Source organism: Heteronotia binoei, chromosome 17, assembly GCF_032191835.1.
Source record: "Heteronotia binoei isolate CCM8104 ecotype False Entrance Well chromosome 17, APGP_CSIRO_Hbin_v1, whole genome shotgun sequence".
Taxonomy (NCBI): domain Eukaryota; kingdom Metazoa; phylum Chordata; class Lepidosauria; order Squamata; family Gekkonidae; genus Heteronotia; species Heteronotia binoei.
The window spans coordinates 21,456,810-21,471,975 of NC_083239.1; the positions used below are offsets into that span (position 1 = coordinate 21,456,810).

At 44.8% G+C, this 15,166-nt stretch overlaps 1 protein-coding gene across 1 annotated transcript in view; it reads right to left on the reverse strand.

Annotated features, from left to right (window-relative positions):
- AK2 (adenylate kinase 2) overlaps nucleotides 1–15,166 on the reverse strand; it is a 436,257-nt gene that overhangs the window by 74,937 nt on the left and 346,154 nt on the right. The gene's annotated exons all lie outside the window — the stretch shown is intronic.

Here is a 15,166-nt window from a genome sequence, read left to right on the forward strand (position 1 = left end):
TATTCTTTACCGGCTGTCTTTGATTTATTATCTGTATTTTCTTCCATATCAGGCCTTCGAGTAAACCCATCCAAAACCATTCTTTATCCCATCACAATTTCGGATGCTCTCCAAGACTCCATCTACTCTAATTATCACTTTAAAAAAATTGATAGATATTGGACATATTTGGGGATCAATATACCTTTGAAATTGGGAGATATTTTTAAAGTTAATCATCATTTATTGATTAAGGACATTCTTACCCTGCAAAAGAATAAAAATTCTTCACGCATTCCCTGGAATGAAAAAATTCAGATTATTAAATCTTTTATTTTCCCCAAATTTCTGTTTTTATTTCGAGCCATTCCTATTCTTATTCCTGAAGATTTATTTGTGGGTTGGCGTCGTTCGTTCTTAAGATATATTTGGAACAAGGGCTTGTCTAGAATAGGGTATGCAACTCTTATTCGTTCTAAATCCTCAGGGGGTCTGGCTCTTCCGGATCTGCATAAATTTTATGAAGCTGCCATTTTAGATGGCCTTATTAGATACCATGATGCTGACTTAAATTCAGGTTGGAAGGCCCTAGAAGATACCTATCTAAATAACAAATCGTTTCACTCTATATTATGGGAATTTCCGAAGAATAGACCTCCTATTATCTCCTCCAACCTTTTTCTTAAAGCTATTTTTCAGATTTGGGACAAACGTCACCTCTCTTTAGCCCCTCCAATATCTCCACTATCTCATTTTGTGGATGTTTCTTGGTTTCAACCGGGGTTTTTCTACAAGTCTTTTCCAATTTGGAAAAAATATAACCTTTATAGGTTTGTGGATATTTTGTCCAATGGAAAAATGCTCGACAAAAAATCTTTGGAAGAGAAAACTGGTGGGACAAAAATCCCATGGTTTGAATACTTGCAAACTAACAACTTGGTGACATCACTCTTAAAGAAATACAATTTCAATCGACCTCTTACTTTCTTTGAACACTTGCTATATTCTCCTTTTTTAAAGTGGAAGGGACTGATTTCATTTATTTATAAGGGTTTGCTAGACATTGATGCTGTTGATTTGTTATCCTATCAAGAAATTTGGCAAAGGAATAGTTCAATTAATTTTCAGGAGGATGTTTGGCAACAAATCTGGTCATCTCCTTCATTTGTTTCAAAATCATTGAATATACAATTACAAACTCAAAAATTTTTGTTTCGGTGGTATTTAACACCTCAGAGATTAAGCCATATGGCGATAAATCAATCCTCCAAATGTTGGAAAAATTGTGGAGAGGTGGGCACATTTATACACTGCTGGTGGTCTTGCCCGAGGGTGCAGTCGTTTTGGGCAGTAATTGTGGCGAAAATCAAGGATATCACGGGCTATAGTTTACCCTTAAGATTGGAACTCATTTTGCTTGACTGTTGGAAAGATTTTTCTATTACTTCTCTCAATAAATCCCTGATATCCCTTTTACTAGCTGCTGCTAAAATGGTGTTAGCCCAATTTTGGAAATCTCCCAATATTCCTCCAGTTAAAACCTGGTATGCTAAAATCTGGGAGGTCTATGCTATGGACAAGATAGCAGATAGTTTATGCAATATAAACAATTCAGAAAGTAACGAATCTCTGATGTACAAGTGGCTTCCATTTCTTAAATTTTCTTTTGGTCCTGTAGATCAGATGCGTACATGTATACCTGGTAGATATTATGACATTATTAATTTGATGTAATTAATATATGGACAGAGTACTTATTTTTTTAATTCAGCTACCAATTATGTATGTGTGAGTGAATGTATGTATGTTTTGTTTTGTTTGTATTTTGTATATATTTTTATATTTTGTTTTCTGTTGGTATGCTATACTTATACACAAAGAATGATTGCAGATACAGTCATTGATTGCTTTATTTGTATGTTTATTAAATTCAATAAAAAAGTTTTTGGACAAAAAAAAAAAAAAAGAAGACAGAAGTTCTCCACCAGCCTGCACCCCAGGAAGATTATCACCCTCCTTGCATCACTGTGGGTGAATCAGTTTTGAAGACAGTCCAGCAGTTCAGCTACCTGGGGTGCATCATCTCCTCAGACGCCAAGATCGACAAGGAGATTGACAATAGACTGGCAAAGGCAAACCGTGCATTTGGCCGACTGCATAAAAGGGCGTGGAGCAACAAGCATCTGAAAAAAGGCACAAAGATCAATGTTTACAAAACGGTTGTGATGACAACCCTCATCTACAGCCCCGAATCGTGGGTTTTATACCGTCATCATCTGCGACTCCTTGAGCGCTTTCATCAGCGCTGCCTTCGCACCATCCTCAACATCCACTGGAGCGACTTTGTGACCAACACTGAAGTCCTCAAGCGGGCAGAGGTTACAAGCATCGAGGCATTGCTGTTGAAGATGCAGCTGTGCTGGGCAGGCCATATCTCCAGGATGGAAAACCACCGCCTTCCCAAGATTGCCCTGTATGGCAAACTTTCCACCGGCCATCGAAATAGAGGGGCACCAAAGAAGAGGTACAAGGACTCCTTGAAGAAATCCCTTAGTACCTGTTGCATTAACCATCACCAGTGGTCTGACCTAGCCTCAGATCACAAAGCATGGAGGCACACCATCCACCAGGCTGTCTCTTCCTTTGAGAACACATGCATAGCTGGTCTTGAGGACAAAAGAAGATTGAGGAAGAATCGTACTGCTACAGCACCAACCCCAAATCAGACTTTTCCCTGCAGCCACTGTGGCCGGACCTGCCTGTCCCGTATTGGTCTTGTCAGCCACCAGCAAGCCTGCAGCAGACGTGGACTACTGCACCTTTCTTAAATCTTCGTTCACGAAGTCAAGCCGAGAGAGACCAAAATGCTTAGGGATGGGCATGAACCAGCTCACAATGAATTTTGGGTGGTTCATGGTTTCCAAAATGAAGTTTGTAGTGAGTCAGCTGGCACACTTTTAAGCTGTTTGGGGATGTTGGTGCCCCTTTGTGAATGAAAACATTTCCAGACAGTCTCTGCTCAGTCAAAATGTTTACCAAACTTCAAAGTAACTTCAAAGTAACAGGAGGGGTGGGCTTCTTCAGCCTTGGAAAAGCAATAGGTTCCATATGCATTTGATGTGCGCAGCTTGCACTTTTGAACTTGCGCTGGACATTTTCCCCAAAAGCACTTTCCTGTGGGCCTCTTCTTTAGGGAGGCATAACTTGGACCCCCGAAGTCCAATCTGCACATAACTTGGAATGCATGTAAAGGAACATGTGGGGGAGTTACCCTATGACTTTGACGACTCTGGCTTGCGCAGGGTCCATTCTATACACTCCTGATCATGCACCTGTCATTTCCCCAGAAAGCACTTTTCTGGGAGAACCTTCTTTGGGGAGCTGTAACTCAGACCCCATAAATCCAATCCTCACCAAACTTGGAAGGCAGGTAGAAGACAGTCTGCTGGGGCTGTTCTACTGATTCACCAACCTCACAAACTGAATCAGTTAATTTAATGCTAAAAAGTTTGTGACAGTTGTGGTTCATGAACTGGGTACTCCATGAACCAAACACCTTTTTCCAGTTTGTGCCCATCTCTACGCTTAACCATTACACCTGACTGCTCCCTCAAAATTCTCTTTCATGACTGGCAGGTGAGAGAGGAGGGCACTGCCAAGGTTTGTAAGGAGGAGGAGATTCCATAGATGAGATTTCTCTACCAAAAAAGCCTTGACTCTAGGCTTGCCAAACCCCTATCAGTCGCTGGCCACCCTGTCACCCATCTGTTGGCCAGTGGGGGGGGGGGGGGACTGTGCAAAAAATCTGGTGTGGACGGGTGCCAGCAGCATGCCAATGTACTGACATTTAGGGTTGCCAATCCCCAGGTGGGGGCAGTGGATCCCTCAGTTTGGAGGCCTTCCCCCTGCTTCAGGGTCATCAGAAAGGGGGGGGGGGGTGACAAAAATGTCTGTTGGGCACTCTGTTATATGGAGACCAATTTCCTTAGGGTATAATGGAGAATTGATCTGTGGGGCTCTGGGGGGCTGTTTTTTGTGGTAGAGCCACCAAATTTTCAGCATAATATTCAGTGCCTCTCCTCAAAACACCCCCCAAGTTTCAAAAAGATTGGACCAGGGGACCAATTCTAAGAGTCCCAAAAGAAGGCACCTCTACATTATTTCCAATGAAGGAAAGGCATTTAAAATGAGTGTGGTCCCTTCAAATGTGATTGCCAGAACTCCCTTTGTAATATATTCCTCCTTTTCACACTCTGGCTCCACCCCCAAAGTCTCCAGATATTTCTTGAGTCAGACCTGGCAACCCTAGACATTACTCTCCATGGGCCCCGAAGAGTCATCATTGCATCACCGGTGAGGCAGCAGCATCGCCGGCCTGGGCCTCCCCCACCAGTGGTAAGCCTTTTCCCCCTCTCCTAGTTGCCAGGGGGGACCTGGACCTGGCAACCCTACTAAACTAGTTGCCACCTGCCTCTCTTCTGAAGGAAGGAGCACAGAGAGCAGAGCTTGTGAGACAGATCTTAACCAGTAGGGACCACTGTGCCCATTTTGCTCTCCTTGGTGAAGCTGCAACCTGCTTGGTGAAACTGCTTCTCTTTTTCATTAAACATGTATTTAGAAGAACAGAAGGCATCCCATTTTCTGAAAGATTAAATAAAGCAGAAAGCAAAGAAATTGCAAAATGCAAGGCTGGACCGTTTTCTGTGTGTGCTTCCAGTGCAAATTATAACTTGAAGCAGGCTTGAAATATGAATGTATGTAAGCTGTTTTCACAGCCTGCTATACTAAGCTTGTTGGAGCATGCAAAGTGATCCCTTCCAAGCCAGATATTTTTAAAAAGCAGCATTTAATTCCCCAGGTGGCAAGGACAGAGAGGGCAAAAGCACTGCTGGAGCAGACAAGAGGGAGCCAGGCTGTTGTAGAGCAAAGAGGCTGTACATATCTCGGTTAAAGTGCTCCTATGTGTGCCTGCGTCTGCACAGTCTCTCTCCCCTTTCAATCCATATGCAATGGCAAGTGTGATGCTGTCTTCCTCTCACACACTGTGCAGTCAGCAAGAAATCCTCACTTGGCTGAGTGTGTTAATTTCCCCTTTGCCTGCAGAGAAAAGCAAAAGGGCTAATTATGCCAAGCCTGCCTTTCCGCAGCTGCGCTCTCGACATGTGAACATCTTGCTGCACAATCAAAATGGAAGTTTGGTCAGGAAATCAGATTGTGGGGGCCTTTGAGTCACTGGGCCTTGCCATAGCTGCTCCATGTTATGATTGCCAACCTCCAGGCCTGGAGTTCTGGAATTACAATTGATCTCCAGATATCAGCTTCCTTGGAGAAAAATGGCAGCTTCAGAGTGTGGATTATGCGGCATCACATTGCTGCTGAACTTGCTCCCCCACCAACTCCCCCCTCTCCAGGCTCCTCCCCAAATCCCCAGGAGTTTCCCAACCCAGAGTTGGCAAACCTTGTTCTAGCCCATTCCCAGTTCAGGGCTGGGCCTGCTGCAAAAACAACTCAAGAAGCCACCTGGGCTGTGATCACACACTTTGCAACTGGGTTTTACTGTGTGAATTGGCAAAATCCAGTAGGAAAGTGCATTGAAAGTGGATTGAAAGTGCATTATTTGGTGTGTGTGATTGCAGTTCTGGTGTGCAACTAATGCAGCCTACAAGCCAGCTCAGGGTGCTTCAGCAGAAGCAGATCCACAAAATCCTTGCCAGCAGTTCAGATCCTGAAGCAAGACTTGGGTTTAGGGTTGCCAACTCTGAGTTGGAATATTCCTGGAGATTTGGGGGCAGAGCCTTGGGAGGGTGAGGTTTGGGTAGGGGCTGGTTCTCAGGAGTATAGTACCAGAAAGTCCACCCTCCCAGGCTGCCATTTTTTCCACATTCCAGGGGAACTGATCTCTATAGTCTGGAGATCAGTTGTATTTTTGGGACAGCTCTGAGCTTCACCTGGAGGTTGGCAACCCTAATGAGAGCCAGTTTGGTTTAGTGCTTAAGAGCACAGACTCTTGTCTGGGAGACCCAGGTTTGATTCCCCACTCCTGCACATGCACCTGCTGGTGTGACTTTGGGCCAGCCACAAATTCTCTCAGAGCTGTTCTCTCAAGAACTCTCTCAGCCCCACCAACCTAACAGGGTGTCTGTTGTGGGGAGGGGAAGGAAAAGGAGATTGTAAGCCACTGTAAGACTCTGAAGGGTGAGGTATAAATGCAATCTCCTCCTCCTCCTCCTCCAGCCCCCAGAGGGATACACTAGCAAGACCAATCAGCCCTTAACCAGGCATCAGCTGTCCTGGATCCTGGACTCTCTTGTGGTTGGGCAACCTCATCTGTTCTGAGACCCAGGATGGTGTGGCTCCACAAGCAGCTTGCTCCAAACTTGAATGAGAAGGGAAGGCCCATGAGGAAAAGCTATTTGACTTGCAGACAGAAAGGGAGCAAATGGCACACTCGAGGACTAAGATCTGGCATGGCCCCATAGACCAAGGTTTGATGGGATATTTGAGGCACAACCATCTAACCATAATAGCCTGATCTTATCAAACCTTGGTAGCTCAGCAGGCTTAGCCCTGGTTACCACTTGGATGGGAGACCACCAAGGAAGTCCAGGGTCGCTACATGAAGGCAGGCAATAGCAAACCACCTCTTTTGGTCTCGTCTTGAAGATTCTGTGACTTGATGCCACTTTCCACCAGCCAGGAGGAGCAAGCTGTTGGAAAAGCCAAAGAAACAGGTCTGCTGATGAGGCTGTGCTGTTGCTGGGGTGTTTTCCTTCCTTGTTTCTGCTCCTCCTTCACCTGATCCCTCAGAAGTCCTCTACCTTTGGAAGGAGCAGCTCTCTTTCCCTCTGCTCAGGCCCCAGATGGATTAATTACTGTCATGCAGATGGGTTCTTCTCACAGCAAACAAGCTGTTTGTTCTGTCTTCCAGTCACGGTTTAGATGGTGGGAAACACGGATATTCCCTTTCCTCTAGAACAGAAATAACTACAAGAAGGGAATACAAGCAAACAAAAGCTACTAAGTGCTTTCCCATGCTGTGCATAAATTGTGTTTCTTACTGTGACTCTGTTCTTACCTGAAGACACATGAAGTTGTCTAATTCTGAATCAGACCCATCAAAGTCAGTATTGTCTCTTCAGACCTGTGGTGGCTCTCCAGAGTTTCAAATGGAGATCTTTCATATCAACTATTATCTGATCCCTAACTGGAGATGCTGGGGATTGACCTGGGACCTTCTACATGCCAAGCAGATGCTGTACCACTGAACCCCAGCCCTTCCCCTCCTGTTCCATTCTGAAATTCCCATCCATTTCAACTCGGTTTGTGCAGATGAACTGTGTTCCAGTGCCCAGGTTATGTTTTTCTCTGTATTGGGAAAAAAAAGTAAATTCCACATCTGCTCGATCCAGTTTCCTGTGGCTTGAATAATTTGCACAGGGAGTTTAAATGAAATCTCCACAATTCCCCTTGATCTGTATAATTTACTATGGAAATGCTTACAATATACCTTATTATGAATGAACATGTTGTTTTCCCTGCCTTTCTACTTAAAAAGCATCAGGATGACTTACAGCAAAGCAATAATTAAGACGATAAACATGTTATCAGAAGTTAACAATATTAAACTAGGTCAATGGAAAGCAGCAACTAAGGACCTAGCTATATATTATGTTTTCCCGAGGGAGGGCCCAGGGACAGGGCGAGATGTATGTGCCAGAGTTTCCATGCTTTTCAGGCACACCTGGGCCTGATTCAGAACATGCAGAGGCTTAAACCTCCCGCTCCCACATTATATTCCTGATCACAAACTATCCTGAGGGGCCACAGTTTGACCCACTGGCAAAATTTAAATCTGTATGAATGGCAGGGCTTTTTTTGTAGAAAACCCCCAGTAGGGTCTCATTTGCATATCAGGCCACACCCCTGACATCACCAGGAACTGATCTGCATACCAGGCCAAATCTGCTGACATCACCATTGTTTGTAGAAAAAGCCTAGCAGGAACTAATTTGCATATTAGGCCACACACCCCTGACACCAAGCCAGCCAGATGCAAACAAGCAGCCCATTGAGTGATCAGCTGCTGTGATCTATCATCTGTTATCAATACCAGGTTTTAATACAGGCAACTCTGTCTCCCAAGATCCATCCCTTCCAGGCATGGACTGAAAAGTTAAAATGGCCCTGAAACAAGCCAGGTTGAGTGGCCCCGGTAGCACAAAACAGAGCTACCATGGTTTGCTCCTGACTGCCAGCAGTCCTTCAGTACAGAGGTCTACTGGGAATTTCCCCTGCCAGTCCATCCCTGATCCCTTCTTATTCTTGCCTCTCCATTTCCGTTTTCTGTTCCCTCCCTCTCTGGTGTAATCTAGACTGAGAGCTCCTAAGAGCCATGAGCCTGTCTTTTTGCATACATTATTCTGTACCTTGAAGGCACTGCTATAACTACAAACTACAAGTGATTCCAGGTTCTTAAAGAGGAGATAAGCCATGTGCATTGGCAACCCTATGACAGGAAGCCATAGGATGTATCTTGGTTTTTTAGCCCAGTGCTCCTGGTGACTTTAAAGAGCAACATCAGCACTTGTCTGGAAGCACACTGACAGTCAGCATAGTCTCTGCAGCGGGGGAAAAGCCAATCCCTGTTGGAGGTCAACACCTGGTAGCCATTTATTGTTCTGTATAACTGAATTCCACCACCTCCCCAGGAATTTTGTCCAGCTGTCCTTTTGCCTCTAAGATCTCAGAGGGCATTGCTCTATTAAGCACTGCTTGGCTGCCCGAAGGATAAGAAAATTGCTTTTTCCAAATGGAAATTGCTATCTTGAAGATGCTGAGCTCTGTCTGGTGCCACATTAATACAAGCCTTTTTTACAGTCCTGTGGAAATGGAACTGCACACAGCTGGCTCCCAGACCAACCCTTTCTGTCTTCTTGGTGCTGAAAAGTTCTCTCAAGTCACAGCTGATTTACGGTGCCCCAGTAGAGTTTTCAAGGTAAGACACAAAGGGTTTGCCATTTGCCTGCTTCTGAGTAGTCTTCTTTGGTGAGCTCCCATCCAAGCACTAACCAGGGCTATCCCTGATTAGTTGCTAAGATGTTATAACACTGGGCTAGGCTGAGCCATCCAGGTTAGGGTCTCTGTCAACCTTGCCTCTATGCTGGTACCACAGCTAATTGCCTTCCACTCTCTGTACAGCTGCAATGATAGGGATAGCCAGGAGCTCTATTGACAAGAAGAAGCAGCTGCAAAAGAAGAAAAAGAGTTCTGTAGGGAAAGCAAAGGAAGCTCAGAAAATGGGGAGAAACATACTACTACAAAGAATCCTACAGAGAAAAGGCAAACAGCACTTCCCTGATAATTGACACAGAATGGGATATAAATAGCCATTGACCCAAATGTGCATAGTGCTTCATGTGCAAGCACCAACCTGGGTCTGGCGGTGTGCAAATTCAGAGATGGTGTTGTTTGGATCTCATTTCAGTATATCCATACATAAGGCAATAAATGAAGGGGTCCACTCCTGGTTGGTGTGTGTGTGCCTGCAGGTGCCCATGAATAGCCATGTTCCATCCAAACTGAAGGCTTCCTGGGCAGAGGGTGAGTTCAGTGTGGCTCAAGATTGTGCCCTGCTAATTTTAGAAATGGATGACTGGACATTTTCTCCTTCTGAAAGATCATTTGCTGCTAAAATCAAGTGAGGTGCAAAACATGCAGTGGACCATAGCCATGATGCCAGGGTGATAATTGCTTATTTGTTAAATGAATCTCCTGTGAAAATTGGCAAGGAAAGGACTGCATTGAAAAAAGAGAGGAAAATAAGAAAAAACTTGTTTTTACTTTAAAAAAAAATCCTCACCTCTTGTAGAGTTTGCTGATGTCTCTTCAGATCTGAGTCATCCAATCAAGCCTACTTCAGTTGTCAAAGGAAACATTTAAAGATCTCGAAATCCTTGTGCCTTCCAAGAGATTCTTTAGACTGGCCTGAAATTTAAACAACCATTAAGAATGGCACATAAGCTGATGTTTTAGTGGAATTTTGCAGGAACGCAATAAAAAATGGTGCAGCTGGGTTTTAATTCCAGTTGAAGGAATAAGATGAAAAACTAATAAGAAATAGGAGAGGCTGACCCCTAAAAGAAAGTTCCTGGAGGGGTGAGTAAAAATCCACTACCAGCAGCTGAGTAAAATGTTTGTGGCTGTGGTTATTTTTACAATTTTATTTGGTCTAGATGTTTATAGAGAACAGTCACACATTTACCCAATTTTCTCTGCATGTGCTTTTCTAGAGAACTGACAGAGCACAAGCTTGAATTCCCTGAAAGAATTATCTTAATAGACAAAATGGACCTTCTGAAAATCCTTTAAATGAAGCTCATTTGAACAAGTTTAAATATTTGTACTTTAAAAATTAATTGCACACATATCTCTGCTTTCATGGAGACTCATTTGCTTTAATGTCTGAAGCCATAAAGTGAATCCAGAATTAGCCAAGAAACAGAGTGGTAGTGGCAGTTTTTCTAGAAGTTGTCCTCAAAAAGACCCTGTGAATGTGAAAGCTTTTAAAATTGTTGTCTTCCAGCATGATTCATGTATTGATAGACAAATATTCTCCTGCTTGTATGCTTCAGGCTGTACATATATGTCACTTGTGCTGGGATTAAAATCAGTAATGGATATAGCACTGTGATTTAATGCTATAGTGGTATATATTAATAACCAACGTTTTCAGAAGTCCCTCTGGTGGCACAGGTGGTGGGATGGAGACAACAGGGGACAGTTGCAAGGAAAGTGGCGCTGATGTTCCAAAGTGCACACTTTCCTACATTGCCATACCTAACCACTCTGGAAGATTGTAGCAAAATGAGGAGAAACACATAAAGTAGGAATAACAGTATTGCATCACATGTATTCTTAAAAAAACAGCACTGCTCTTTGGAGAGGAAACCAGAGCAAAACCTCTGTGTAGGAGCAGTTTGGATCTATCCTTGTGAGGCTGAGGGTGCAGTCACACTCAGAATTCCCCACAGCTGTCTCCCAGCTTTGAAAAAGCTGCTGGTCTTTGATGCATGCTGCGGCAATCACACAGCCCCTGACCTGCTGCTGGGAGAGGCGCAGGCTGCACACACGCAAGAGGAGCATTCAGACTGCTCCTGCGCAAGTGGAGCATGTACATTGCATGCCCCAGCTGTTCAGCCAGCCAGGAAATGTGCCATGCATGCACTTCAGAGATTTGCTACCAGGGAGTTTCTGATGGCTGTTTAATCTGGTCCCAGCCCATCCTATGACGAGGTAAGTATGGGTGGGACACAGGGGGCAGATGTGCACATGATTAGTTCAGGCCAAATCTCTTGTCTGGTTGCATCTTGATCTGAGACATAACAGCTTGCCCAAAGCCACATTTCACGGAGGAATAAGGGATCTGAACTTAAGGCTTGTGATTTCTAGTGACTATACCATACTGGCAGAAGGAAAAACTTCCTGCCCCCAGTGGAGCAGCATCCAAAAGGAAAGCATAGAATCCTTTTAAAGGGCTGGTTCACACATGCACATATGCTTGCCATGATTCTCATCACCTGCAGAGGTATGTGAGGACAGCATTGCATGTTAGACGTAGATGTAGTTCCACGATATTTGGGATAGATGTTTCTTTTCCAAAATGTCACTGTGGGGGCTAAAATGAGAATCAGTGTGGGGAAATGGGGGGGGGGGGTCAAATGAGGTTCTACTGGAAATGAACTCCACTGAGTTGCTTTTTATATCCTCCTGGATGGGGAAAACGTAAGTATAGTCAAAACCATGCATGCACAAACTAGCTCTTTAGCTAAGCCATACTTACCTGCTTCTTGAGCTTCTTGAGTTTCTTTGGGACCCTGTTTTAGGAATGTACCCCTTTCTGCTGATTTGCAGCATGTGGTCCATTCGGGAACACTGATGTTCCTTGGATAGATCTCCAGCTATCACTGCTCACCTGAGAAAATGAAGAGCCATACATGTGTATCGATTGGGGCATAAATGATGGAGAACAGCATACAGAAGTGGGAGAGTTGCTGGGGTGGGTAAAGACTGTAACTCCCATCTCATCCAACAGTTCAGGCTTGTTTTAGGAAAACAAACACTGATCTGCTCAGTCAGCACTCTGGTGCGTAAGAGGGCCTGCCGGCCCCCTGTTGTCTGTCTGCTGCCTCTGGCGTTACTGACTGGATGTGGAATGTTCCCAGCTCTCAGGCTGCGGATAGATTGTCAGGGTTCTGAGCATGGTGTGTTGCTGTCCATAATGTGCATGGAAATAGGAGGGCTCTGTCAGACCCGACAAGTATTGGTCCAGCATAAATCCAAATTAATCAGCAATGGGGGAGGGGAGGCAGAGCTACCAGAAATGGCATTTAGTATCAGAATCCTGTTGAAAGATATTAGCCTGGCTAAAGACAGATGTGTGAGGCCCTTTCCAAACTTCGGGGTCAACATGGTTCATGGTTCTCACTGGAACTGGGCCTCACTGTCTTCTGGTACTGTATTAAACATAGCAACCACTTTAAATTGAAGATTTAAAAAAATTTCCTGGCTAGGAAACTGTCAGTGATGGATAGCTTTCCCAGACCTTGGCTATGGCTGAGGTTGCCCTTCCTTCTTAGATAGCTTGAGGGATTTGTTATTTCTCAGCCTAGGCCTTTATTACAGTGAAGGAGGAGATATCAGACTCAGACATTTGGCTGGAATTCAGCAGAGGCCTTGCACAGTTGGTCGTTGCTCCTGATCTTGAGGATAGGTCTTTCTTGGATGTCTGAGGCACCTCTGTGAGTAGCTACATCCCTCTGTAACTTCCTCAAAGACCACATCAGGCATCTGCCAGGTTTGGCCCCCTGTGTCACTTTTATTTGGCTGTGAGCTTTCTGGGGATTTTTGAAGCACCTGGCCTTTGGGAATCTGTTTTGCAGCCTGTGTAAGCAATTCAGAGGCCATGGTCTTTTATTTTCTCATTCTAGGAGCTAGGGTTGTCATCCTCCAGGTGGGGCCTGGTGGTATCCCAGAATTCCATCTGAATTGCAGACTACAGAGATCAGTGCTCCTGGTGAAAATGGCTGCTTTGGGGCAGGGTTGAAGCAGCTGACTAACAGTCACACCTCAGTGTACTCTTTTGATGAGGAATGCTGTTTCTTTTAATAGCTCTTTAACATTGCAAGTTCTTACATAAGGTAAGCCAGCCATTCATTGTGAGCTTTAAACTTCTGAAGGAAACTGCATATTGAGCTTTTATAAAGCTGGGTTGCCTGTCAGCATTCAGCACAGAGATCATGACATGAATAGGCCTTTAAAATTAACACATGAAGCTGCCTTATACTGGGGTTGCCAGCTCTGGGTTGGGAAATATTCAGAGATTTTGGGGGTAGAGCCTGGGGAGGGGGGTGGTTTGAGGAGGGGGGGAGGGACCTTAGCAGGCTATAATGCCATAGACTAGAGTATACCCTTCATCCAGGCATTTTCTCCAGGAGAACTAATCTTGGTTGTCTGGAGACCAATTGTAATAGTGGTAGATCTCCAGGTGCCACGTGGAGGGTGGCACCCCTATTCATGCCCTTGGCTCATCAACATCAGTTTTGTCTGCTCAGAATGGAAGCAGCTCTCCATGGTCTTAGGTAGAGATCTTTCACATCACTTGCTACTTGTTCCTTTTGAAACTGGAGCTTGCAGGGATTGAACATGGGACCTTCTGCATGCCAAGCTGATATTTTACTACTCAGCCACAGCCTGTCCCCTATTACAGTGTGGAACATCTTCTTTAAAAAAAAAATATGTTGTGACATCCAGCTTGAGAAAGTGTTCTGATGAATTTGAAAGTTTGCTCACTGATTTGTGTCATTATAAAAAGGTAAAGGTGGTCCCCTGTGCAAACACCAATTGTTTCTGATAACTGGTCCTAAAAAAAAGTATTACACAAATTGTGGTTTGTTTTTGATTTTGAACCAGTACAACTGTAAACAATGTTTGCCTACTTTGGAAATAAATGTAGTTAGTCTTTAAGTTGCTTCTGGACTTCTGTTTAATTTCCCTGCAATAGACTAACATCACCCCTCTGGACTTGTATAGATTTTGCAAACCTTCTCTCCAGTGTTTGGCACACATTGTGTGGAACCGTCTCGTTGAAGGAGTCTCTACCCACCGTCTGGCTGTGTGGATCTGAGCACCCTACTGAAGATCTGGTAGGCTTCTGGGTGTGGGCACCCCTTCTCATGGGCAGGTGGCACCCATCTGTGCCAAGGTGATCATTTGGGGGAATCTGGGGTGGTTGTGATTTATGTCAGTAGTATAAATGGCAATTTTTATTCCATGGACAGGAAAAGGATTGTAAATCAAAAGCCAGCAATGTATCATAATGCTCTTGCTTGTGACAATCTATGCTGTGACCATGTTTGGAATATTGTGTACTGCTGTGTCATTCATCTTCAAAAAGCAATCACAAGGCTGAGAAAAATGCAGAAGAAGAGCAACCAAAATGTTCAAGGGGCTGGAGTGTCTCCACTACAAGGGAAGGCTAAGGTGTATGGGGCTTTTCAGTTTGGAAAAGAATATTGACGTATTTGTATGTGTGTGTGTGAGAGAGAGAGATAGATTTATAAAACTATATGTGGTGTAGAGAAAGTGGAAAGAGAGGAACTTTTCTCCCTGTCTCATAATACTATAACTTGAGGCACCCAAAAAGGTCAGCTCCAGGAGAGGGCACGGCACTCAAGCCCCCCCCTCCACAGGAGGCAGGAAGATGGTGCTACCCCCCTTGCCCCTGCCAGGCTGTTGGAAGGTGTAAAGATTGCATCTACCCTCCTTTCTTGCACTGTGCCAAGAACATGTATCCTGCCTGTGTGCCTTCTACCTGGTCAGGCGAGGTGCAGCAGTGCTAAGGAGGAAGAAAGCTGGGCTGGGCTGAGCTGTCCTGTCCTCACTCTGCTGCCCCTGACAGCAGGAGGAAAAGAGGGAGCAGGACACTCTTTGCCAGCTGCCCACTGGGTCTGGGAGTACCTCCCAGGGCATACCCTGATGCTGCAGGAAGGCATCTAGGCAGGGAGTACTGAGGCAGAGGGTAGGGTGATGACAGGGCTAGCATCCAGAGCAATTGTCTAGAGCTGCCTAGTGGATGGGCCACCCCTGGCATCCAACAAAGATGGGCACATGATTCAGGATGGGCAACAGT